The sequence below is a fragment of the Centruroides sculpturatus genome, unplaced genomic scaffold (genome assembly GCF_000671375.1).
Source record: "Centruroides sculpturatus isolate CEXI.00-Female unplaced genomic scaffold, Cexi_2.0 scaffold1590, whole genome shotgun sequence".
In the NCBI taxonomy this organism is placed as follows: Eukaryota; Metazoa; Arthropoda; class Arachnida; order Scorpiones; family Buthidae; genus Centruroides; species Centruroides sculpturatus.
This window is the reverse complement of record NW_019385679.1, coordinates 108,983-133,341: the sequence shown is the minus strand read 5'-3', so window position 1 is coordinate 133,341 and position 24,359 is coordinate 108,983. Positions and strand designations below refer to the sequence as shown.

General features: G+C 38.9%; 1 protein-coding gene across 1 annotated transcript in view; it reads right to left on the bottom strand.

The window, feature by feature from the left end:
• Positions 1–24,359, bottom strand: part of LOC111641139 (forkhead box protein P2-like) — a gene marked incomplete at its 3' end in the record, with an annotated part of 65,423 nt that overhangs the window by 31,970 nt on the left and 9,094 nt on the right. Inside the window, exon 2 of the mRNA XM_023387260.1 lies at positions 12,449–12,542. The remainder of the gene's footprint in view (positions 1–12,448; positions 12,543–24,359) is intronic.

The window sequence follows — 24,359 nt, the reverse complement described above, 5'->3', positions numbered from 1 at the left end:
CGTACGCTCGACAAACCGATTTAAAATGGCCCAACCAAATGGTAAATTTATTCCATAAACACGCAAAAAAAAAAAAAATTCCTCCTATCTTCTACTAAAGTAATAAATACGCTGTTATAATGAAAATAAAGATTTAAATAAAATAAAATAGTTATAGAGACGTTGTAGAGCTTAAGTGAAGGCGTACACCCAACGCAATTAATGCAAAATTTAAGTTAGATTTCGGTTTGGGAGCGTTGAAAACCAATTACCGACGAACCCAATTATATTTTCTTCTAGAATACCTGAAAAAATACTGGGGGGGAAAAAATCACTTTCCGTCGACCACAAGGTGAAATCACGTGCTCCAGAAACTTATCTAAAGCGGACAAACCGAATTTGTCGATAATTCTAGAGAGAGAAAAAAAAAGAGGGTCTCATCCGCTACGATATTAATAGCCGGCTATTATAATGATAAATATATTCTAAACACTTTCTATTAAGACAGAAAAAAGGGTCTTGCTTTAAGCGAAATTACCTTTTGTCACGTATTTTATTCAAAGTATTGTTTCTACCTTGAGTCTAGTCTCTGCTTTTTTAAGTATTATAAAAAAAGAGTAAATCTTAAATTATCCACCATTCGGCAATTAAAATTTTTAATACTCATTAACGTATTTCGATTTCTTTAAATTGTCATTTAGTACGTATCGTTAATGTCAATTAAACGTATAATCTAAGTGAATCTGTTAATGAGCATTAACTTGTAAAAATAATTTTTTCTCTTAATTCCGAGCATTCGGCGGTTGATAATTTGTCTGGAGAGTCATAAAAAAAACACCCCCCAACCTCTTAAATTAATTTTTTAATTAACACAAAACTTCTTAATTTTAAAGTTCTTTTCATTTAGTTAACGTTTGATAGTATAAAAAGTATACATAATATAGCTTTAAATTAAAAAAAATATATACCTTAAAACCCTGGAGGATTCAAATATTCAGATAGGTAATACATAGCTGGGGGCTAGAAATTTTTGCATAATCCTCTATTCGTTGATGGACTTTGAGCGTATTAATTAGCATTTGTTATTATTCTTAATGCCAATTATGAATCAGACTTAAGTAAACATGCTAATGAGCATTAACAATCTGCATTTTTTTTTCTTTTTAAATTATTACAAAGCTGTATTTTGTGAGTGAAAGTTTAAAGTTCTGTACGTTATGCCCCCGTTTCGAACGATTTCTAGAGGTAAGACAAGCTTCTGGGGGGTGTTCTGCAGGTTACATGGTCTCTTATTCAGCCGAATTAAACAGATTCTAAAATAATATTTATTCCTAAAGCAGTATCGGAGTCTAAGCTACTAATACCTGTTATCTTACTTTACGAATTTGTTGATGACTAATTAAAGGACTTGAACGGATTAAAGTCTTTGGAATTCTCCTAGTTCATGAAAGGTATTAAGACCTGTTTAAACAGATTATTAAATTTAAATACACAGGACTTTAATTTTAATAATCTTAAGGTTTAGATGACGTCATAAAAGACATTTGGCATCAAAATGGCGGGTGGACGTAAGCCAAGCCAGACATCTCCCGTGCAATTTGGCTTCCACGTTGATGCCAAGTTGTCATTGTGGTTGTTAAAGTTTATTTAATTTAGTTAAAATTATATCCGCGCTTTCTTTTGCCCAGAGTTTTTCTAATTAGAATCGGATCTATATTTAATTTTTCGAGAAGTAAAAATATTTTTAAAGATTTCGAGTGGGATGAAGGGGGGAGGTTACCTTAACGTGAAAGTGACAATTCTTTAGCGTATTCTACGAGCTTAATCCGTAAAGGAAAGTGCCAGTTCTAAGTTAATTTACATAGAAGGAGGGTGTTTTCTACAGTAGCACGTGCGGGATTAAAATAAAATTGTAAGTTAAAATGGTCGACAAACATTTGTAAGGAGAGTTTTTATTTCATTGTGTATATCATTTTCGGGTCGCGCTGCTAGTGAGAGTTGTAAAAATGCAAAAAAGAATCGAGCATATTCGATTTCATAACCAAAATTGTGCATCGTAAACACAAACAACCTCTAAGCCTCATATTAACACTTAACGTCATTGTTCCTCTAAACACTCTCCTACGTCAAGTCTTTACAGATAAAAATATCGTTAAGTTATTTTAAACACCAAATAAACTCGGTCGGTATTTTATGAAGTAGTACTCTATATGCGTTTTTCTTTCTTTCCTTTTACTTTTTCTGTATGATAATGTCGAGTTTTTCCGAAACAAATGCGACGTGAAGGGACGACAGTTTAATTTACAGACTGCATAACGATTTGTCATTCTATTCTTAGAACTGCCATCTTAATTAGATTCTTATCGTAATATTCTTAAAATAATAACCGTTTACTAGGTCATATTCTAATAGAAACGCACGCAGTAAAGACGTAAGGTGTATTATAAAAGTCTCGTGCGCTTTCGTGCACCTCCCCCCTCCCGTTTAGCTAAAAATTACACAGTTTACTAGAGTATATATCCTATGTTTTCGTATAAGGTTATTTCTTTTAGTTGTTTGGTCAAACAAGTCGACTATTCTTGTAGGATTACTTTTTTCTTCTCCCTCCTCTTAGCTCTGAGTTTTTGTGGACATCCATCCAAACTTGATTTGGGACATGCGGCCAACAAGGATCGATGAAGGAATTGTCCTCTTTAATGGGCTATTTTTGTTTTTATGTTGAACCTGTTCTACATTTTATACGTTCGAAGGTAAATATCCAGCACATCATCCCGCTCCAAATAGAATTTTAACAAAAATCTAATTGAAACTTTATACGAAACAAACGAGGATTTATAATTTCCTTTCGATTATTAAGATTAAAATTCGAATTATTTAGAAAAGATACCGTTTAAAGTTAATTAAATTTTACGTAAAACCAATAAAATATGGAAGAAAAAGAAAAAAAAATGTACACGCTTTTAATGGTGTAAATTATTAAGATGGCGCGCGAATATTCACGATTATATCTGAAATTAATTAAGTAAATTATTATAAGAAGAAGGAAAATTAATTACATTGAAAGAGCCGAAGAAAATAATATAAGAATATACGAAACAGCATAACTGTCGATTCACTAGCCAAATTTATCGCCGAGTAACTTAAGGAGCAATGACTAGAATTGGATGTCCAGAACTCTCTCAAAAATGAAAAAAAAATTCATAAGAATAATAATAATTTGATATAAATAAACATGGGAATAGCATTTAAAGGCATAGAATGTATCTAATTCCACCAAAAAAGGAATAATTTGATATATCCTAGTTGGAAGCAGATGGAAAAGACAAGGTGGAATATGCAATGATGCCAACTGCATATTCCACTTCTGACGGATTATGTGAGAGGAGAACGTCTACATTCCAAGCCATCCGTATCAATAAATCCATAAAATAAAAAGTCTTTCCCGCATTAATAAACTGTTACCATAGATATAAAATTATTATTTATATATATATATATTGAAGTATTTTTTTATTATTATTTTATTTCTAGCGAGGAGTGGCAAATGACGAATGGCATCGACTTGGCAAAGAAACTAATTTTTCGTGTACTCCTCGTCTGTTCTGAGCTTTTATTTAGTAAACAAACGACTAAATATAGTCTGGCGCCAAGTGTTGGCTTGGAGACAGGAGATTTGCAAGGTTCGCAGACAACTGCAGCCAAGACAGAACCTTTTCATTACCTCGTATCTTTTCAAGCCGACATCGTGCACCTAGGCCTAATTGCTGCCCGGCTTCTTATGCTTTTCATGTGTAAATGAAGTCGCTCCATCGAACTGCATGAATCACCTGCCTCTATACAAAGCCAGGGAAGATGCTCTTTTACGTTGTTTTGTTTCGTGCGACAGAATTAATCATTCGCTACCTGCATTAGTGTTCAATTTGTTGTGTGTATGTTTAATAAAAATACGTGGTATGTGCCATTTGCGGGTTACTAGTCCATTTTTTCCTTTTAGGTTCTTAAAGGGTTTTTATTAAAGACGGAGTGTACAGTGGGTTGACATTCAAACAAACGCCCGCTTCAGTTACTGTACAAGAATCGCGTGCAAGAGAGTTGACAGTTGATGAAAACCGAGACTAGTTTTACAGATTTAGAGATTTAAAATGCTAAAAATAGGCAGCGGAGACGATAGTCTGATATCACAATGCTAGAAAGTCAACAACCAGAGCGATAGTCGATAACATTAATTCTTAAGAGGAAGAGATCCGTTGTTGTTCTACGAACCGTTGGGATTTGATTTTCAAGTAGAAAAAACAGACGCGCATCGTCAATGTTGCACTTTGCTACAAACTAACCACGCCCGATGTTTACAAGGAGTGTACTTTGGTGACTTTATAGAAATCCTCGTTTGAAATAACGGCAAATATTAACAGGGTGGGAAATGAAGACGAATGAATAGATCTTCAGCTCGAGAAAAGTCAACAAGATGGTTATGTAGCGGCAGAATAAATGTTGACACTTAAAACTCCACTCCACGATGGGTAATTCTATTTACAATCCCGAGAACTAATACAAATTGAACATTTGTCAGAATACTGGAAAGAAAACGAAAAATTGCCTTTGGATGTCGGAAGTGAAGACTGTGGGAGTTTCCGGAGTAAAATATGCAAAGTGATAGCCTGGGGAACCTGCAGACTTAATGACGTAGACTGGTGTTTGGCCACATTTATTCCACTCGGAAAGTGTCAAGTGATATATTGGGAAGGGGAATTAAGCAGCAAATATACAATTTGTGTGGAAAGAATCTATTAATTACTATGATTTTGCTAAGTATATATATACAAGTACGCGCTATTCTCGTCTCTACTCCGACGGTTACGTCCTCGAATTGGAAGAGTTAAGAACAGAGGAACCACTCTGTCAATTGCGAAACTTGGGCAAATTATAAAAGTCCAAGAGGTGAACTGTCCGATAGGCAGGATGGGTCACCCCAGTCAGTTTTTTTATATTAATGGAGTGCGAGACGAACGACTACTGACCCGGAAACTGGTGGATGGCGCAATAAGTGCCTGTTATGTAGAGACAGTGGGAGTGCCGTCGATAATCTCAATATGTATGGGGGACGAAGGAGATTAATTATACCTCATTAAACCGAAACCAATTAAATTTTTTGCGCACGGAACGGAAAAGACGACGTCTTTTTGCGGGAAAAAGCGGTGAGGTGGAACAAATGAGAACAAATAAACAAATTTCGGCGAGGGTGGGCGGCAGCGACACGTCGGCAGTGTTGACGAATGTTTGAAAATCATCCTTTGCTGCTACATTACCCCTAATGAGTCGGGGGCTGGGGGAGGGAGGGTCAATCTGGCCGTTGGAAATTTTCGGCTTGCCCCTAACGATTTACTGTCAGAATCATGGCCGTTTACGGCAGTGACGACTTCATCAATCAGCAGGTTTCGCTGACAAGAAAGCCACTTGGAAGTATCGTTTCTGCCATTGCTCGCCTTCCAGCCCACACTCGCTCAATCGCCGTAATTTAGCCGATAATTGCAGTAAGGCCTGCAAGTAAATGGCATTCGCATTAGCCGAGATAGCGCACGTTCTGCCCGGGACGTTTTTGAAGCAAATGCTCTTCTAAGTTACGATAAAAAGGGGAGAGAGAGTTAACAGCCTCCCCTGTCGGCAGCAGAGTATAAATTTTTAGTGTCGGCACGTGATCCGACTCCTGACCTTAAGGTCAACGGGCCGGCTGAAGGGTCAGGTAATGACGTCACGGCAATTACCAGCAGAATGTATTAATTAGCGGCTATTGAGCGCGCTATCTGTGGCTGCGGGGTAGCGTTAATGAAGTGGCAGCGCGGACCGTTGCCATTAGTTCGTCCGGGATGATTGTGATCCGGTTTCTTGCACGGGAGTCTACCTGACGCCGGTCCTGGTCGAAGGGACGAGTAAAGAACTCTGGCTGTCAGATCACGGTACAACTACCATCCTTCAGGCTGCATCCCCAAGTTGGGAGCGAGCTTGTCACGATGCGCTTACCGCATCTCATTTGGACTCCATCATGCGTTAAAATAACACAACGGGCCTGGAAAATTGCCTTTTAATGGAGAGAAGGCTGGAATGTCGTAAAGAAAATGCACTTCTTCTCAGTCAATGAAGCGCGATCTCGGTTGATGACGGGATAGAAGGTCCCGCGCGCACCCTGCCAAGCGGCACCTCTTTGTCCACTTCTTCAATTATTCTTCTGGTCCGGACGCCAATATCTACCATTACAAATATCCTATTTAACATCGGCATCAGATAAACACCCTGTCGACCAATAAATGTGCCAACAACGCCATCATAAACGCTGCAAAGGGGATCGTTTTCTTTCCCTCTCTTTTTTTTCTCCTTTCCGTTCCGTGCCTCTCGGAGCCTGTCTCCTTGGCAACCTTTATCTGCAGCAAGCTGAGCCTAACAAATGGCCTTGGGAAAAATGCCGCCCACAAAAACCGTCATTTACTGCGACTCCGAAACCCACTATCGCACCCTCCCAGTTTCGGCATTATCGTCCATTCAGTGCCTGATTGCAGCACCACAGAGCACGTCCCCGCAATAAAAAACCCCTGTTATGAAATTCATGATGCTTTGACAAAAATGAATGTTCCTCGGCAATCGCGCTGGTAAGTCCAACCTCGACAAATTTATCGCGCTGGCCTCCCCTTCCTCCTTACACCCCCAGCTAGGTGCCACTAACTAACCCCATCAAGAAGTTGCCGAGGAGAATCCATCACATTCTCACTGCCAAGGTAATAAATGACTTCTGCTTGTGTCATGACAAATGGCGCATTACTGTAACTCGTCCGCAGCTTCTACCGCTCTAACTATCTCCTTTCTAGTTTCCTTAACTTCTCACTTGACTAACTAACGCTCTCCACTCGCGATCTGTCGTCCCAAAGCCACGTAATCTATCGGAACAGGTAGAAGTGGGCGGAAATCCCCCTTTTTTCCCTAACAATGCGATTGAAACCAAGAGATGGCCCGAGGCAAAAGACGTTTGAGAGAAAACTTGATGACATTGATCACTTGGCCAGCCGACTGCAGACATTCCCAGCAGGCTCGGAACAACAATACTTTTATTACACATGGCTAACATTAATTAAACCGGGGCTGCCATCTGTGGCTCGTTGCTATGGCAATCCCAGGGACGATGTTGATGTTTCCTGCGTGGCCAAATAGAGCCCCAGCTAAGTAAACACGCCATTATTGTGGGGCTGTTTTCTTTGATGCATTTGTTGTTCTTCGTAGCAGTGTGCAAACATCCGTCCTCCTCCAGGTCTCGCCCTTCATCGTGATCGAGACGTTCATAAACTTCTGGCCAGAGTAAACACCGCCGCTGTTGGGAACCTGATTGTTACTATAGCAACGGCCGGGAGGACAAAGCAGCGACGCACGTGGCGGAGACAGTCGGGTTGTCATCACCGGCAACGTCACTCTGCCTCCACCTGCTCCGAATTAGTGCGGGATGCCCTCTCGTGGCGTGTCTCGCCGTCATTTCTAGGTCGAAGTCGGCGCTAAAGTGTCACGCCATCCGGCACTTTAGGGGGGCGGCAGACCAACGCCAGGCCGGCAAAACCGCAAGTTCCGTGTCCCGGATCCAATATCCTGGGTGTGGTCCCCCGGAGGCTGACTGGTAAATAGTGAACTATCCGGCTACGATTTCGCACCATCTGCGTGACAGGGCGCAGTAAGCAACGATGACAAACTATTACAGGGTGATCACGCAGCATCTCGGCACGGGGCAGCATGGGGGATGGGCCCCTTCTCGACTAAGTTGGCCGAGGGAGGGATGAAAAAAAATCAATGATTGCCAACCAATAATTCATCTCCCCCGTTTAATCTTGTGGCTAGTTGAAAACGGGATAAAAATAGCCGTTTCCATGGTAACAAATCTTCCCGGCGCAACTATTTACAGCCTCACTGTCTGGCTGTTTACCTATCCCTGTGCCTCCCAGCTGTCCCGCACACGAGACAAGAAGCATCAGTTGCCTTGGCAACGACACTCCTCTTCTGGCCATTGTTTGTTGTCTCTCCGGGTATCCAGCTTGTTTACCTAGGCACCACCTCCTGGACGTCTTGGTTTCCATGGCAACCGCCAGCCTCTGCTCGAGTCTCAGGACGTCCCGTGCAAGTAACTGTTTTCCGCCTTCGTCTTTTTACTGCTTTCTCCCCTTCCTTTCCCCTGTTTTCCCCTTAATGGTAGAGAGACGTTTTCGGCAGGAATGACTGATCCTGACCAATAAATGTCACCCACACTTTCCCTTCAATACATCGTTTGCAGGCAGGAGAAAACCCGATCGATTATATTGCAGTCGTATTTTCCGGACCGTCAGATGCAGTGGGACCAAACCTCCCTGCCATGAGATAATAGCCGCCCGGTGCACCCTAGTGTGAAACCAAATTTGTTGCCTTTTTTCGCCGTCCGTGGCGGCGCTCTGTACCGGCCCAGGTGACACCACAACCAACACGCTTTCGCTCCACCCCTGAAAAGCGTGCGGGTGTGTGGCAGCGCCGTCCGAGGGCGAAGACGACAGTACAGGAGAAGACCCTTAAACGCACACGGGGGAAGGTGGGCCGATCTCGACACGACCCCCATCGATAGAGGAGGAGAGAGTCGGACCTAGGTTACAAGGACCCCGAGCCCTCGTGCTCCACTGGGCTCGCCAAGAATGATGGATGCGGGCGGCAGCCAAGGGTGGCAAGCAAGGCGCACGGGCCTGCCAAGCACGACAAATTGGAGACTCCAGCGTTATTTCGGCTTCATTACCAAATATCTATTCAGTCAGCCGTGACATTAAATTTATTAAACTCGTCGGCTGCTGGCAGAAACGGTCTAGGCGTGAAATTAAGTAGTTTGCATAATGAGCACGCCCAGGTCAGGTGTGCTGCGAGGGGCTGCGGAATACAAACTGGCTGATTGTTACCACCAGGTACGACGGCTTCTGATTGGGACGCCACCGCGAATCTTAATGTCTCTTTAGCCAAACACGTCACACGCAACGCAAACGGCTCGCAGCCATTTCGCGTCCGACTCTACTTAACTGCCACTTGGACACTCAATTAACGAATCATTGGACGGGCGCGCTAATTCCCGCTTCGGCCACACTCGTTAAGGGGCCTTCTCCACCCATGCCGCCCGGGCCTCCCAGCACCAATTAGTTACCGTGCGCGACTCCTGGGGGCGCCACCGCCTTTCGGAGAGAGGGAAAGTTGCCTTCGAGAAACATTTCTTCAACGACAGCCCCCGTTCATTCTCGATCGGCAAGAAAAAGTTTCGCTCGCTACCAACTAAATCTTTAAAAACAAAGTTTACAAGTAATCGGAATCCGGAAGTTACAAAGCCAGTGAGTGACGTAACCGCGTGAAGGTAGAGAAAAGTTAGGTTCGTACGAGCGAGAGCATTAAAATATCGAAAGGGAGAACATAACAATGAATTGCAGAGGGTTGGACGGGGCCGCAGGATTGTTTTCCGAGCCAACAGGTGCGTCGAACCACCTGTCATTCTTCGTCCTGCACTTCCTGCTCTAGCGATAATGCCGCGGTCATCGAAAGGAAACGCATTTCTATTGACGTCACGCTTGTTTTTCTCTATTGTCTCCGGAGAATAAGTTTAGATGTATTTTCTGATCCGACTGTGGATTAATCTTGTTGTTTGCATCTGCTACAAAAATGGCAACTGCGATCTATCGCACAGTTTATTATCTAGAGCTGTAAAACGTAGACATTTTACTTCTTTCCAGTACTATACAAGTAAAATATATATATATATATATTTCTTTTTACGATTTCCACAACATTTTATAAAATATAACGAATAAAACGCTTTAATTTCCAGTAGTCTAATCGAATTATTATAATTAATTTTTCATCCCACATCGAATTTATTACGTAGGTAATGAAATGTTACGGTATCGCTTCCATTTAAAATGGCATCCCTTTTTTTTTGGCATTATAAAGAGGTATTTACAAGAGTCAAGTCATAGGTTCGGTTCGTAAGAATGTCTCGAGAAAAGGCGTGAAAATTACGCGATTTACTTGTTTAAAATGTAAAAATGCATAAGAGTTTGGCACATAGAAGTAACGTTTATCGACAGATTCTCGGAAAATAAATTCTATAAGATGAGGGAATAAAAAAAATGAGAGAAAGAATAATCAAATTTCTACCATCTCGAAACAGAATGTAAATTGATCGCCGTCGTGCAGTTTTTAAAGATGAAAAATTAAATGCAAACCCGAAATCTTCCTTCCAGAACTTATAGTGAAGATTACTCACCTACAACTGTCCCAAACCTTTATTTATTTATTTATTTATTTATTTATTTATTTTTACATATAAGGAATTCTTTCCTCGATTTTTTGTTGACTTGTCGAGTAAATTTGACTCCGTGTATTGCATTATTTGCGAGATGAATTTCAAGAAAAGTGGAAGAATAAAAAAATTATTACAATCCTTATGCAATTTCTTATGGATCGAGTTTAAATTTGTTCTTCGTTATTGATATAAAGTAAGATCTTTTATTGCAATCCCACGGCTCTTATTTCATTCCTTTTTATGAAATTATCATCATAACTCGGCAAGGAAAAGTATTATTAAACTTACGGAGTAGACAATCGTCTCAAATCGGAAGAATAGAGATCGGATATGAAGAGAGAAAAGAAGAAAAAAACATATGAAATTTCGTGATATTTGCTATAAACCTAACTTAATGCCTACATTTATCCGTAGATAAGTCGCTTTATAATCGAGATACTAGATTCTACTTCTCGTATGATTAATTTTAAACGTATTAAAGTTGAAACTGGAGCGGAATTTACGGGAGAAAAAATGTAAATGACAAAAGAAAATAGGGAATTTAATTAGAAGAAAGTACACAAGTTTGCGATAAATTCACTTACCGCAATAAACTTTAAAAAGGGGAGTTAAAACCGGGGTGATTCGAACGGCGAAACGAAGTAAACTGCTCTTTATTACATGAAATTCGAAACAAGCAACTCGACACATTATCGCTTTTCTATCTCTGTGTACGGTTTCCGCCTTCAGAGAAAGAAAGGTAATATTGACAAATCTCAAAATATATATTTTATAACTTAAAAAAAAAACCCTTAATATCAATCTAATGAATCAAATATGTCATTAGGTTTGGAAAATTCCGAGTCAAAACGGGCTTAAAAGGGAGTCCATCGGCCCGACCAATTTATCTGAAGTCAGTTATCGCGTCCGATCTGCAGGACAAAACGATAACATAATCGAAAGTCAATCTATCGATTCGTCCATCAAGCAGTAGAATATTACGATCGACCTCAATATCCTCTACTCTAATAGCTCGCTAATAGTGCAACCATCTCCGTTGTTGATGATTTTACAAATATACCTACGCACAATCGACCTCATTATGACTCCTCCAGTTCTCAGATTAAATTACTTCTTTCTAATGCCAGCTTCCCTCCGAATTGTGAGTGGCCCATCACCTATCGCCTTACCAACTCGACATCTTAGCTTTTTCAACCTTTGTGAACGTCATTGATCCGAAGAAAAGGTCTACTCGATGAAAGTCGCTCGCTTTATTTAATGCGTTCTGCTTTTATCTTTTCATAATTACCTTCCGCTTGGTATGAGTGGATTTCGTTCGGAAATCTCCTACTCCGTGTTAAAAGTCTAATCGAGGGAATGTGATGGTGAATAACTTCTAACTCTGATTAATAGGCAGGGCCCTCCCTCCTATATTAACAAGTAATATAAAAGGGGGAAACCCCATTTGCAAAGGGGGATTTTTATTGTTTTTAAAACACCGGATTCTTACTATAGTGACATAGGACACGTTCGGGAATCGTACTAGACTCTATATTAGTAAAACGATTAATAGAGTGAAACAAGATTTGTGAAACGGGCGATGCTTTAGTAGATGTATATCTTTAAGGAGAGGAGGAGGAGGAGGATAGGAAAAAACTCCTGTTAAGCAAAACCCTAACAATTGTTGCTGTAAAAAGCAGAGAAAACCCGACTGACAAAATCGAGAAGAAACCAGCACTTTCAATTCTGTCGAGTTAACAGATTGTAAAAGGAGCCCATTTAGGATTCTCTCAAACATACCAAAAGCTTTTTATCCATCTGCACAGACCAGAGTTGGTCTACAGTTTTGTAACTTGTGTTGGAGCTAAAAAAATATTATATATATATATATTTAAAAGAAAATAAAAAAGAAAAAAAGAATCTTGACGCCGGTTATGTTACTGAAAACGTAACCGAGAAAATGATATCGGAGCTACGGTAGAAAGAAAAGTGGAGTAGAAATGCGACCTTTCTTTAGGTACGTCTGGACTAAAAATAACATTTTCCGAAGATACCAGAGAGTGTCGAATCTAAATTCCGATTAACTTTAATGTATCACGTGACGGCGGAGATAGAATTTAGGAAAAAAATTAATAATAATAAAAAAAAAAGATTACTTACCTACAGCCAGGGCGCTCGGGCAAAGGGTTCGGGATTCAGGGACTGGGAAGGATCTTTTAGGAGAAATCACCGACCCTGCTTCTCCATATTTTCACTGCCAAAAGAGAAAGGTTATATTTAATATAAAAATAATTTAGAGTCATACGAGTAAAGAGTTCTAAATCATAAAGCGATAATATAATAAATAACGGCCGTGTTATATTTTTAAACGGTGCTGAACAAGCTTGGTTTGCAGACTATCAGCAATAAAGCTATCGTTTCCTAAAAGTGACTAACCTTTAACCCTTATATGGAGGCGAAGAAAAATCTTTACTGTATACTTAACCTATTGTCATCAGGGGACTAATCATTGCATCCATTAGGCGTTTGCAGCAACTGAACATTTTTTTTTTCTTTTTTTACTTTGCGAACCAACCTTAGCCATCGCTCCTTTCCCAGCATTTTATGGAGATTGTAGGGGTGTTAAATTTCGACTGGTGTCAGCTCCTTCCTTTTGATTGTATTTCCCTGAGATGGGGATGCAAAATGTGGCTCGACTATCAGCTCCAAATGGCTGACGTCGCCTCCCTTTCCTTCAGGATCATTGCCGTTTAATTGGACTCAATGAGTTACTGCAATCATTTGGATGTTTGAAACGTTTGTTTTGATTAAGGCGAAATTGGAATTTTTCTTTTTCGGTTTCATCACTCGGAAAGAAAAAGTGCCCTTCTCAAAAATCGTTATAACGCCTTGTTCACTCCGGATGAGGAAAAGTTGTGGCGAGTTTATTTACCGTGAAGGAGGAGGGTTGCCTCTTTCTCCAGTAATAAAGATCGGTAATTATGGCTATTTATAAGTAAGGATGTCCCTAACCATTGATCAAGTGGTCGAGAGTGAGATAGAACTCATTCTCCATCTTGCTGCTTAATGCAATCTTCTCTTCTGACAACGGCTCCAGTTAGAAGTTTGTTTAATGCCTACTTTTCTCGTGAAGGCGAAACTTTCTCGGGCCGTATTGAGAAGATAAAAAAAGCATTTCGAGTTAAACTATAAAATGGGAAAGCTCGAACGTTCTGATGAATTAATGCTATAAGATTTCCGTTGGTGCCCCGAACACGCAAAGAGTTAATAACTTGAAGAAGTCACTTGAATTGAATAGCCGAAAAATGCTAAAAAATCCAAGCTAAAGATGCGGCCATATTAATACTTTAACAAGAATTGCACCTCGCACACATCACCTTCTCCTTTTTTTGTCAGAGGCCACGTGATTTGTCTCCGGTCTAATCCTCAGTCCTTTAAGAGGAAGAAATTCCGACACGAACATAGCGAAGCAACTGACTCGGCGTAAACGGGTCGAAGATCAGAGGCAAAGCCGAAGCCTTTGGAGCGGTCGACGCCTTGTTGTGCTGATTCAGACGGCCACGAGGGGGGACGAGTCGGCCACCGCCCCGGTAATCACAGACATAACGGTGCAATCTGGTCCTCAATACAGCAAAGTGGACACATATTTCCTGCTCTTGTTCAGCTGCAGCCGCAGAGTATTGAATAAATCAGCATTAAATGACGATGAAAATTTAATGCAGCAGCTCGCAACACAGAGGTACCATGTTTATAGGTATGTTTCATGTGGGCACGCCGGCTCCTACTACACACATAAATATTGATTTTTCGGCACGGGAATCTAGCTGCCTGTGCTCCGAATACGACAAAACTCTAATATCCAGTGAAATGATAGCTGTAATCTTTTCTAATTACAGCTAAGTCGCTGCCTTCGTGAACGACCCTAAATGATGCATAAAGCCTTTACGAAAACAACCATTCATTCCGTTTCTGGTTGGAAGGAAAAAAAAAGCAGTTGGCTCTGCCTCTGATTGATGTCTGATCGTGTATAAGGCGGAGAATTTGTCACGAGTCAGACCTCGATCGTTTCCACCCCTTTTGGTTGATCCTCGACAAACTGCTGACCTCTGTCTGGCAGTGACTGATTGACCTTCGAGACTGGAGGTCTCACCTGCTGGTTCGAGAGCAAAGTGCCAAACAACGTTACGCACTTACTCCGTCGATCGGAAACAAAACCTGATATTGTCAACGGCTTGACAGAAGCGGTCACAACGGAATACATCTCTGTCGAGCACGCTGAAGATCGCTAGGAATTTTATTTCGACATCTGTACTTTAAGCACAAATGTATCTAAGTCACAATGTTAAATGTGATGCCTCGAGCAGTTTTTTTGTACTAGAGAACTCGAACCTTATAAATGAATTTTCTCGTACGAAAACTAATTTCTTACGTCTTTATCTTTCCTAAGTACCGACTAATGTATAAATTAATACATTAAATGCCTACGGAGTTATAAGGTAATCGCAGCCATCGTAAAACTAGAAGAAACTCATTTCCGAAAGTTAAGGGAATGAATACGTCAACTCGACTATTCCCGTTGTGTGAAAAGTTCGTATCAGCACGATTTATGTACTAGGCATAAAGACCAGGCAGATACTAACGCTTAACTAGTACGAAATTTAGAATAGCACCTTACTTATCTGGAACGGGATTTAGTTTTTGAGAAAAAAGCGAGACTTTTGTCATTGTTCGGAGTTTAAAAAATCTTAGGCAGACCTGTAATCTATCACGAGAGGTCGTGTAACAAAAAAGCCCACTCGGCTTCCCCTCTGGTTATTTGTCTACCTGGACTTTCTCACAATGTTTGACTTTCCCTCCTAGTTCCTTTCCGGGACCGAATTCTCATACGAGAGGGGACTACCCCGGCACGTGGACCCGTAATGTAAGATGGTGAAGGAGAAGAAAATGCAGAAGTTTTAAATAGCAGCAGGCTTTTTGGATGCAGAGCGAGTCATCTAATTTTGATCGTTCGAAAGCCATAAACTTTGACAATTATGGAAGTTAAAGATAGTTAGAAACATTAAGTTGGCTCCTTTCAATTGATTTCGCCATTTCTGATCGATTTAAGTTATCTACAAAACATCTTAAAGCGACTTTCTTTGCGAACAATCTCATTAATCCGTCGCCATGCCGAAAACCAATGAGAAAAGTTGATTCGGTAATTAACAACCAATCAAAGTAGCGGTTTGAAAATTCAAATTTTAATCTCATACGACGAAAAGAAATAGAATTAATGCGAAGGGAAACTTTTTTCGTTTTTTTAAGATTTTCAACTTTTCGACAAATTTTATCGATCAAACAAACAAATCAATTTAAACTAATTCCTTAAATGTAATTTTTTTTCAATTTTCCTAAATGTTCTTGAATAAATTAATTTTCAAAAATAAATAAAAACTTTTTAAAGTACCCTATAGATATTATTAAGCTATTTTATTAAACAAATTGCGTCGTAACTTAAGAAAACTTTGCCTTCACATCAAACAGCATTTCGGTTCCATCAACTGATCAGAGGATGAATTAATCTGAGTTGAGAGTCGGTGCCTAGAAAGAAGAGAACTAGCAGATGGCTATATTTACTCAGGCTGAGCCATCACCCGACAGAACTAGCATACAAACAATGACCAGATGTATGTTTATTGACTGTTTACTGAGACCTTTAGACCGTTCCACTCTCGTACGTCCGGCGCAGAGATGCTCCTTTTTAAGGGGTTGGGAATAGATACGACCAAGACTGATTCGTGTCACGACAACGCCAGCGTGTCATTGTTGTCGGTAGATTAAATTGTGAACTGTCATATCTATAAGACCGAGGACAGATTGGTGGCGAGGAGGCTTTAAATCGATCTAGAAGTAGCTTAGAGTACGTCAGGTTATGTTTAGAAACTGGCTCATTATCGTAGTCGGAAGGACGAGCCTTGACTTTTGTCGAAATATAAAGCGAGAAACTTTTTAATAAAGATAGAAAGTTTAGTTTCGACTTATTTCTAAGAGATAATAATTAATAAGTAGCGTCGGCAGATGACAGCTAATGACAAACGGACTTACGATACGTAGGCCTGAATGACGGAAGGAAAGGTGCGAACGGACTAAAGGGGTTTAAAAAGTTAAATCTGACGGTTACGATGGCGTATAAAGATAAAGTTAAAATAGTTACTTGATAACAAAGCTCGGTTTTGTTGGTAAAAAGGAGTCGCGGAGTACAAAAGCCTTTAGAACCGGCGCCGAACGACACGGAACTAAAATCACGTGGATGGGAAGCAAGTGACGCAACGGAAGTAAGTTGTTACACACTCGCCCCAATTGCGAGCGGGGAGAGACGGGATGACCTTCTCAATCTCGGCAGAAGACGGGACAGATTGTTAACTTCCTGGCTAGAGCGGCACCCTAGCCCCTAACGCCCCATCCTATCCCCGAGCCCCAGTGGAGCGGAGTAGTGGACAATCCCCCTATTATCCTATCGGCCGCTCGTTAGGCTTAACAAGGAAATGTCTCGTGCATTGACGTCAGGATCGACGCCATGTTCTCCAGTGTCGTGTGACATGGTCTGTTGCCAAGCAATGAACATGTGACAAAACTCACCTGGCCGAAGATCGGATGTTGGCATCGGGACAATCCACAGTTTCCATAGCAGATGCGTCGAGGGCCGCTAGCACGTGTCACTAGCTAAGCAAGTCGTGCTCAACCCGATGCCAGGTGGTGATGCGACTGGAGGGGTGTTTTTTTCCAGTCTTTACTCGCACTAGCGGTCCTACCTCAGCCGCTACCGTCCACCCCTGATCCGGCGAGTCGGTCTGTTCCATTATCACCCTGAGCTGACAGCGTCGCCTGCTTGGGGAGAGCGCTTCCAATTTTAATGCCGCCATTATCATTTTAATGAATCTGATTCGCTGTGGCTGAGCAGTTTCCGTATCGGCAGGTCCCGCGGGGAGGTAATCCAGTCCACTCGGCCCTTTTTTATCGCCGCTAGACAGGAGTGTTACGAGAAACTCCATCTCCATCTCGGGCCGAGCGGTCATCTGGCGATTTTCTAGCGTCGTTGCGAGTTAAGACGAAAAAAAATCGCTGGTATCGCCGCTCTCATTTGTCCTACTACCGTACAAAAGCCGCGATGACACCCCACCCACGCGGATCAGGTCTGCTTTGCCACAAAATAATGATCGGGCTTAATGGCCACCTGGCTCAGCCGGCAGAATCAATAGCTGTAGTTGCAACCACGGGACAGATTGGGATGCTGGATAAAGTAAAAATCGCTTGGCTGTGCTTGCAGCCATCGGGACGGATACCAGTAGTGGTTGCACCATTTTAACTGTTCAATTGGTATGTTTATTGTATTAAGTTGACTTCCTATGTAACGTGGGAGCGTAGCTAGCACAGGAAGTTCATATGGACGTAAATAGTGACACACAACATCATCACTTGACCCTCAATTTATTTCTCTGATCACATAATAGGATCAAGTGAGAGCGAAACTACAAAGGCACTGATTTGACCAAGCGATTTCCAGATGTTTTCTCTTGTTGTCCATCCTTTCTAGTAAATGACGACTTACAAAACGTCAACCCCTATTGATTGATATAAATGAAATTTGCAGAAAGTTCCTTTTTCTTCCGATACTTGTTACTATTTCACAATTAACCTTCAAGGTTTTCTCTCGACTTTGTTTTTTCCAACATCCCAATTGTCAAATTATTGATGGCCAAGGTCGACAAGAAAAATCTAAATTCTCTTCGTATTTCCCAGGTGAAAGCCTTCGTAGCCAGCACGCGGCTTAAAACAAATGGATCCACACAAAGATAATCCAGTCTAATATCAAAGCAGCCTTGACCGCCTAATCCCCTAAACAAATTTAATCCCTGTTTCCGGAAGAATTTATCATATCGTGTCGCTTTTCATTATAATAAGTTAAACTCTTCCCATATGTGTGTTTATTATTATCGTTATCGTGCCGTAAACGAGCTAAATTATTTATTACACGTTTTAAATAGAATATCCTGCAAATTTTATTAGATGTCAATTAGTCACATCTTCTCGTACAACTTTATAGATAAGTCACGTGCCTTTTTATTGCCAAACTACTTTAATAACAAAAATAGCCGTCGTCCAAATTGAAGATTATGTTGTGGTAGCTAAACAACCAATTGGTAGATGCAGCGAGGTGAGAAGAAAGGCCAATATTTCTAACAGAGCTCAGAAGACTGTCCCCAGCAGGCCAAGTGGACAGAATAAAATATCGCACTAGTAAAACAGCTGACAAGACGAAAAGCTAGCCTTCTCGATGCTATTTTTTTCTTATTTTTTCTCTTTTTCCTCCCTTACTTTCCCTTCTTTGGCTTCGACCTTCCTCGTCAGATGCACGTGTAGATCAAAGCAAATAAAAAGAAAAATAAACTAACTAACGAAGGTTGAAACAAAATTCGATCGAACTTCTTTGAGTGATTAAAGTACAATGCGAGGCCATTAGAATATATATGCATAGTAGATAGATCACTTATAAGACAGCAAAAGGATAAAAGCTGTCAGAATTATGGCGATAAAGTTTGACAGTCCTGAAGATCAGAATAAATAGCTGTCTTTAAACGTTAATAGTGCGTGCCAACGATATTACAGCAGAAACACAAAACATTTGACTGGTTGATATGACGAATCGCATTCTTTATCGAATATTAGACGAATACGGTAAGTTATCTTCGATAGATATATTGAAATATTGCCGTTGTAACAACCTTCCGGATGGTAATCTGTTAAACACAAATAAACAGTTGGAAGAAGTTATATCTTGATGACTTACATCACACTGCCTCGTGCCCCTATACCAAACGGGACTTTCCCCCCCTAGCATTAACTAAGTACGGTCTGGTAGGCGAATTTTACTTTATTTTTTGCCAGAATTCTACAGGGGCAAGTCGAATTATAGTCAGACACACAAGAGGGCTTGGTTCATCTATACTTAGGCTTGTATAAGCTATTGTTAAATGGTTCGTAGAAAGAAACAAAGAAGGCGTTTTACTAATGATAAAAACTAGACTGGTAATCTATCCCTATTAAGAAAGTTTGTTTCTGTGGTATGAAAAGGTGCCCACACTTATTTATTGTATTAAAATATCAAAAGTTATAACTTAACACTTCTGTTGACGTTTTAAAGTGTTCGAGTTATATTTTAAAATGGAAAAAAAAGGAAGAAATATATGGGATTTAGCGACCAGTTGCGCAATTCTTATTCCAGGAAATTTACTTCAAGCCAGCCACAGGAACAAACACTTGTTTATTCTAAGTTCCTTTCGTGCAGCGTTTATTTCAACAAACAAACGTGGGTGGTGTCTGGAACGGAAAGTTCGTTTATACTTCTTTGCTCGCAGATGTCCGGGTTGTCATTGAAAAGATCTGAAATATAAACTGTTCACTCTTTGTAAGACATGTTGTGGCCAGAAAATTATAGAAATCAACTGTGTTTATTGTTTCCAAATGTACAAACGACTATTTTCTAACCTACTCGTGCTTCGGAACTGTTATCTTTTGATTCTAATAACTCATTAACGCCTTAAATACCTGTCGGTACTACAAAATTTTGGATAGGTTCCAAATTTGTGTCAAAGCTACCACTAAGAACAGAAAATTCAGTGGGTTTTTTTTCTTTTTTTTTTCCATCCCTCTCTTCTGCTTCTTCTCGATTTACTAAAGCAGAAACGGTAAAATTCTATAAAGAAAAATTCATTCGAACTTTCTATAACTTCTTAACTAAATAAAAAGAGCAAAAATAAACTTAACAATCGAGTAAAACTTGAAATATTTAAATATCTATAAAGAAGATTAATGTAGGCTTTAACAGGAGTGAACAATTGGAGAAATTTTATAAATTCGAAAGGATTATTTTTTTCTTTTAATATTGGCGTGAGAAGAAAATGTAATGAAAGCGGAACCGTTATATCAGTGATAGGAAGCCAAATAAACCCTGTGCAAAGAGCTAAACTATCAAAAAATCCATGCGACCCGTACGGGAATAAAGAGAAGTGAAGAAGTTAACAAAATTAAGTATACACTCAAAATAATCCTCATACTCTCTTCTGATTAATTTCCTATTTACCAGAAAGAGAATGCATTTCAAACCAATTACCGAGCGTTCTTTTTGGAGTGTTGGGGGACACTCAAATTATCGTCAATTCCTCCATTTTTGAACCGCTTTGTTCGTCACAGAATTGCTTGTATCTCATTTTAACACACCCAATCATTTCTTCCATGTCAGAATGGCAATGAAGGGGTCGTTGCCATAGTAACGCTTTAGAAATTCACCTAAAGCACAATCCGGCGACTTCCCCGACCACATACATCTACACATTAAACTCTAATTAACAATAAGGCGCATGACAGTCTTGTTGCCATGCATCTAGATGACCGTTGTGCAGTCTGAGAGAAAGTACGGCCCCCCACTTATTTAATTTGGTTTTCATGGCGAGTGACAGGTGAAGCTCGCGTGTGCGGCCTCCTTCTCTTTACTGACGACAGTCGCCCTTTAAAAGATCACAGCGAATACGATTAGAGATGAGCGTGCCACCGAACATCACAGCACTGATTGGCACTAATGTGGTTGGCATAGTTAACGAATACTTCGCCTCTTCTTCGTCTTCCTGATAAATATATCGTGGCTGCTGTAATGGCGGGTTTCTTCTTCTTTGCCCCTTTTTTTTCTTCTTATTCTTCTTCTTTTTTTTTAATTTTTCGACCGGTCACAAAGCTGTGGGCTGGAAAAATTTTTCGATTGAAAACAAAGAATTTTAGCAAGACATTCTTCCGTCGTCTTAATTCGTATAGAAGATAAATGTGGCCCTCGGGGCATTTTGAGGTTTGCTCCCGTTTTTTTCTCTCTAGTGTCGAGTCTTATCATTCATTAAAAGTTGGCGATGGTAGTAACAAAATACAGAATTACGCTTTTATTTTCGTATGTACGAGTGTTTGATTTGTTCTCCACCACTCAAAATCCACTAGTGAAGCCGAACGCGTTAAAAATCCACTAATTTTTTTTTCCTTTCCTCCTCCTCTTCCTCCTCCCTCCATCCTCTCCTTCCACTCGTGTACAAGATTAGTTAGGTTTATCGTATTGTTATTAGTAACCCCGTCTGCAAACTAGGAATCGTTATAATTTTAACACGCATTGATCGATCAGTTGTTAAACTATTTTTAAAATTGTTTAATAAGAGATCGATACGGGTACTCGGCTTCTTTTCTTATTGTTGAAAGATAATTAAAGGGAAAATGTGAAGTTATAACTGACGTATTGACTGCGATTGTTGATTTGTGTACAGTCAATAGAACACGAAGAGAACGGAAATCGTTATTCGCTTGATAAGACCTTTGGTAGATTGGTCAAGGCTCCTCCATTATACAATATTCTTTAGATTGGACCTACATTCTTACAGGACCATGACACATGTCAATGCTACATTAGAAACACTTTCCCAGGCTGAATTCCCAGAAAGTAGTTAAGAGAAAAATTTAATAAATTCAACAACTAAATTTACGTAAACCTCTTTAAATCGAAGAATTTTATAGTTTTATTAACGTCTAAGACACTAATAATTAATAAATTTTGCCAATATTTAACCATTTAAAGACGTTTTATACAGTTAATCATTCGAATTAATCAGCCGGAAAAAAACGAGATAAAATAATAATAATTTCGGCAGCGAAACAATTTAAAATCCAAATAAGAGGGACTAAAAATCATGAAAAAATCAATGCAGACGGATCGATTGTGGATTATTAATTCCGCGCATTGATTAAAGTAAATAAAAAAAAAAGAAGGGGAAAATATTATGGCAGGTAAAGAGAGAGTTTAAGAAAAACTCATCAGATTCCTTAAGTTTAGATTAAGCAACATAAAAGTTTAATGTTAGCGAAAACATAAAAGTGAATTAGTGATTAAAACCACGTTAAGTGTTAGACCCTATTGACTGACGTAACGTTGCTGTGTTGTTTCGTATTTCTATCCACCTGATATTTTTACGACATTCTTAAAATGAAATACGGCTTTTTCCAACTTTTTAATTTGACTAATTATAGTTAATAATCCGAATTTCGACACAAAACTACTCATTATGTAAATCAAGAATTGCGAGTGGGCATGTCTCCAGAGAGGCGAAATGCCCCTCTAAATACATCTATTATGACTTTTATCATTAGTAATCGAAGAAAAACAATTAATAAACTAAATTCTGGACCGACTTTTTATTTTGGCCTAATTTTTCATTTTTCTTTAAAAGAAATATTAATAATTTTACTATCAAAAGATTAATTTTAGATTAAAATAAACATAAATTGGATGTTCAGTCGATGTCGAAGATGGATTTTAGAAGAGAGAGCAATCCGTTCTCTCGAATTTTTTTTTTTTTTTCATTTTTTCTTTCGATTTTTCCTATTTAGAAATTTAATTTTTGCTTATTTTCGAAATTAATTTTATATTTTATAATCGGATAAAATTATTAAAAGAATTTTAAAAGATCATTCGCGTTTAGTTTATTTATTTTAATCAGTACACTACTGACGTTTTATTCGGTTTTAAAGTAAAATTCGATTAAAAATTACGGAAAAAATACTTGGTATTATAAATATAGAACCGTTTCCATAATTTATATTACTAAATATTAAATCAGAAAGGATTTTTCTAAGCTTGAATCGTACGAAACGACGTCGTTTCGTACGAACAAACGTCGCCTCAATTCATCAAAACGTATCAAAAATCCCTAAGAGCTCAAACATTCCACACATTTTAGAACTTAATATGAACTAGGTTATTGTATTTTAACACTTATTTCGTTGCATAGCAGTAGAAGAGAGAGATCAGAGCGAAATAGTTCAATAAACTTGTCTCTGGGAACATTAAAATGATTTTAATGGGGTAATTTGATTTTCAAATAGGCCCCTTTAGATCTGTGAATCATATAAACCTCATATCTTGTTATAAATTTGTTTTCAATCACGCGAGAATAATTTATATTAAAAATGAGGGCCTCCCTTTGCGAGAGGCTTTCAATTTATACAAGAATAATAGCAATTTGTTCAGTGCTCGATCAAAACTGCCCTCATCCATATATTTAGAAGATCTTTCTTCTATACGAAACTGAAAAGTATTTTATTATCTATAAGTTAAGCATGTTAAGTGCCTATCTAATCATATTAAATATTTAAAATTTAACGTTAAAGCCCACTTTCTACAGTGGATTTTTTCTTCTAATAATTTTTACTTAAAAAATTATTAAAACCAGAAGATTAATTAGATTAAGAGCGTGAAAATTATATTTTTAACAAAAAACTTTTTTTGTTTTTTTTTTAACAGAATCAAGATTTATGTAAATTTTAACACCACAAAAAACTATTTTTTGTAATCATTTTTTAACGCCATCCCTCTTTTTTTAACCCCTTTTTTTGTCAAGTTAATTGACCTGTAAGGCCTACTAATCTACTTAAGCTTTTAATCTAATTAGATTTTTCAAGAATTTATAAAAATTTCTTTCTTATAAAATATTTTTAACTAACTATTATTTAATTTTAATAATCGTGTATTTATTCGGAAAGAGTGGAATTTCGTTAATTATATTCTTAACTCTCTCCGGCCTTCAGGCCTTAGTAAGAAATTCGATCAAATTTTTCAAATACAGTAATTAAAAGATATGCTACTTGATCACAAGTAGACAGGTGTAATTACAACAAATCTTAATAAAGTAGAATATTTTATGCCAGAAATTCGGATTAGGAGAATGGTGTGCCACTGTTCTGCCCTCTTATTTTATTGTTGAAATGAAAAGATTCTGAGATCTGATTTACAACCGCTATCATAAACTAAATGAATAATCTTATAGACCGCACAGCTTATTCAGTATTTATAAGGTTAAAGGTAAAGTTTGCTCTTATGTTGCCTGCTGGAACATTTCAGAATATATATATATATATATTTTTAAAGTTTCGTATGTCCCAGTTTCAGCAAAATTTTGCCTTCAACAAAAGTTGTGTTTTTCAGTTTTTTCCCCCCTCTTCCCTCTCT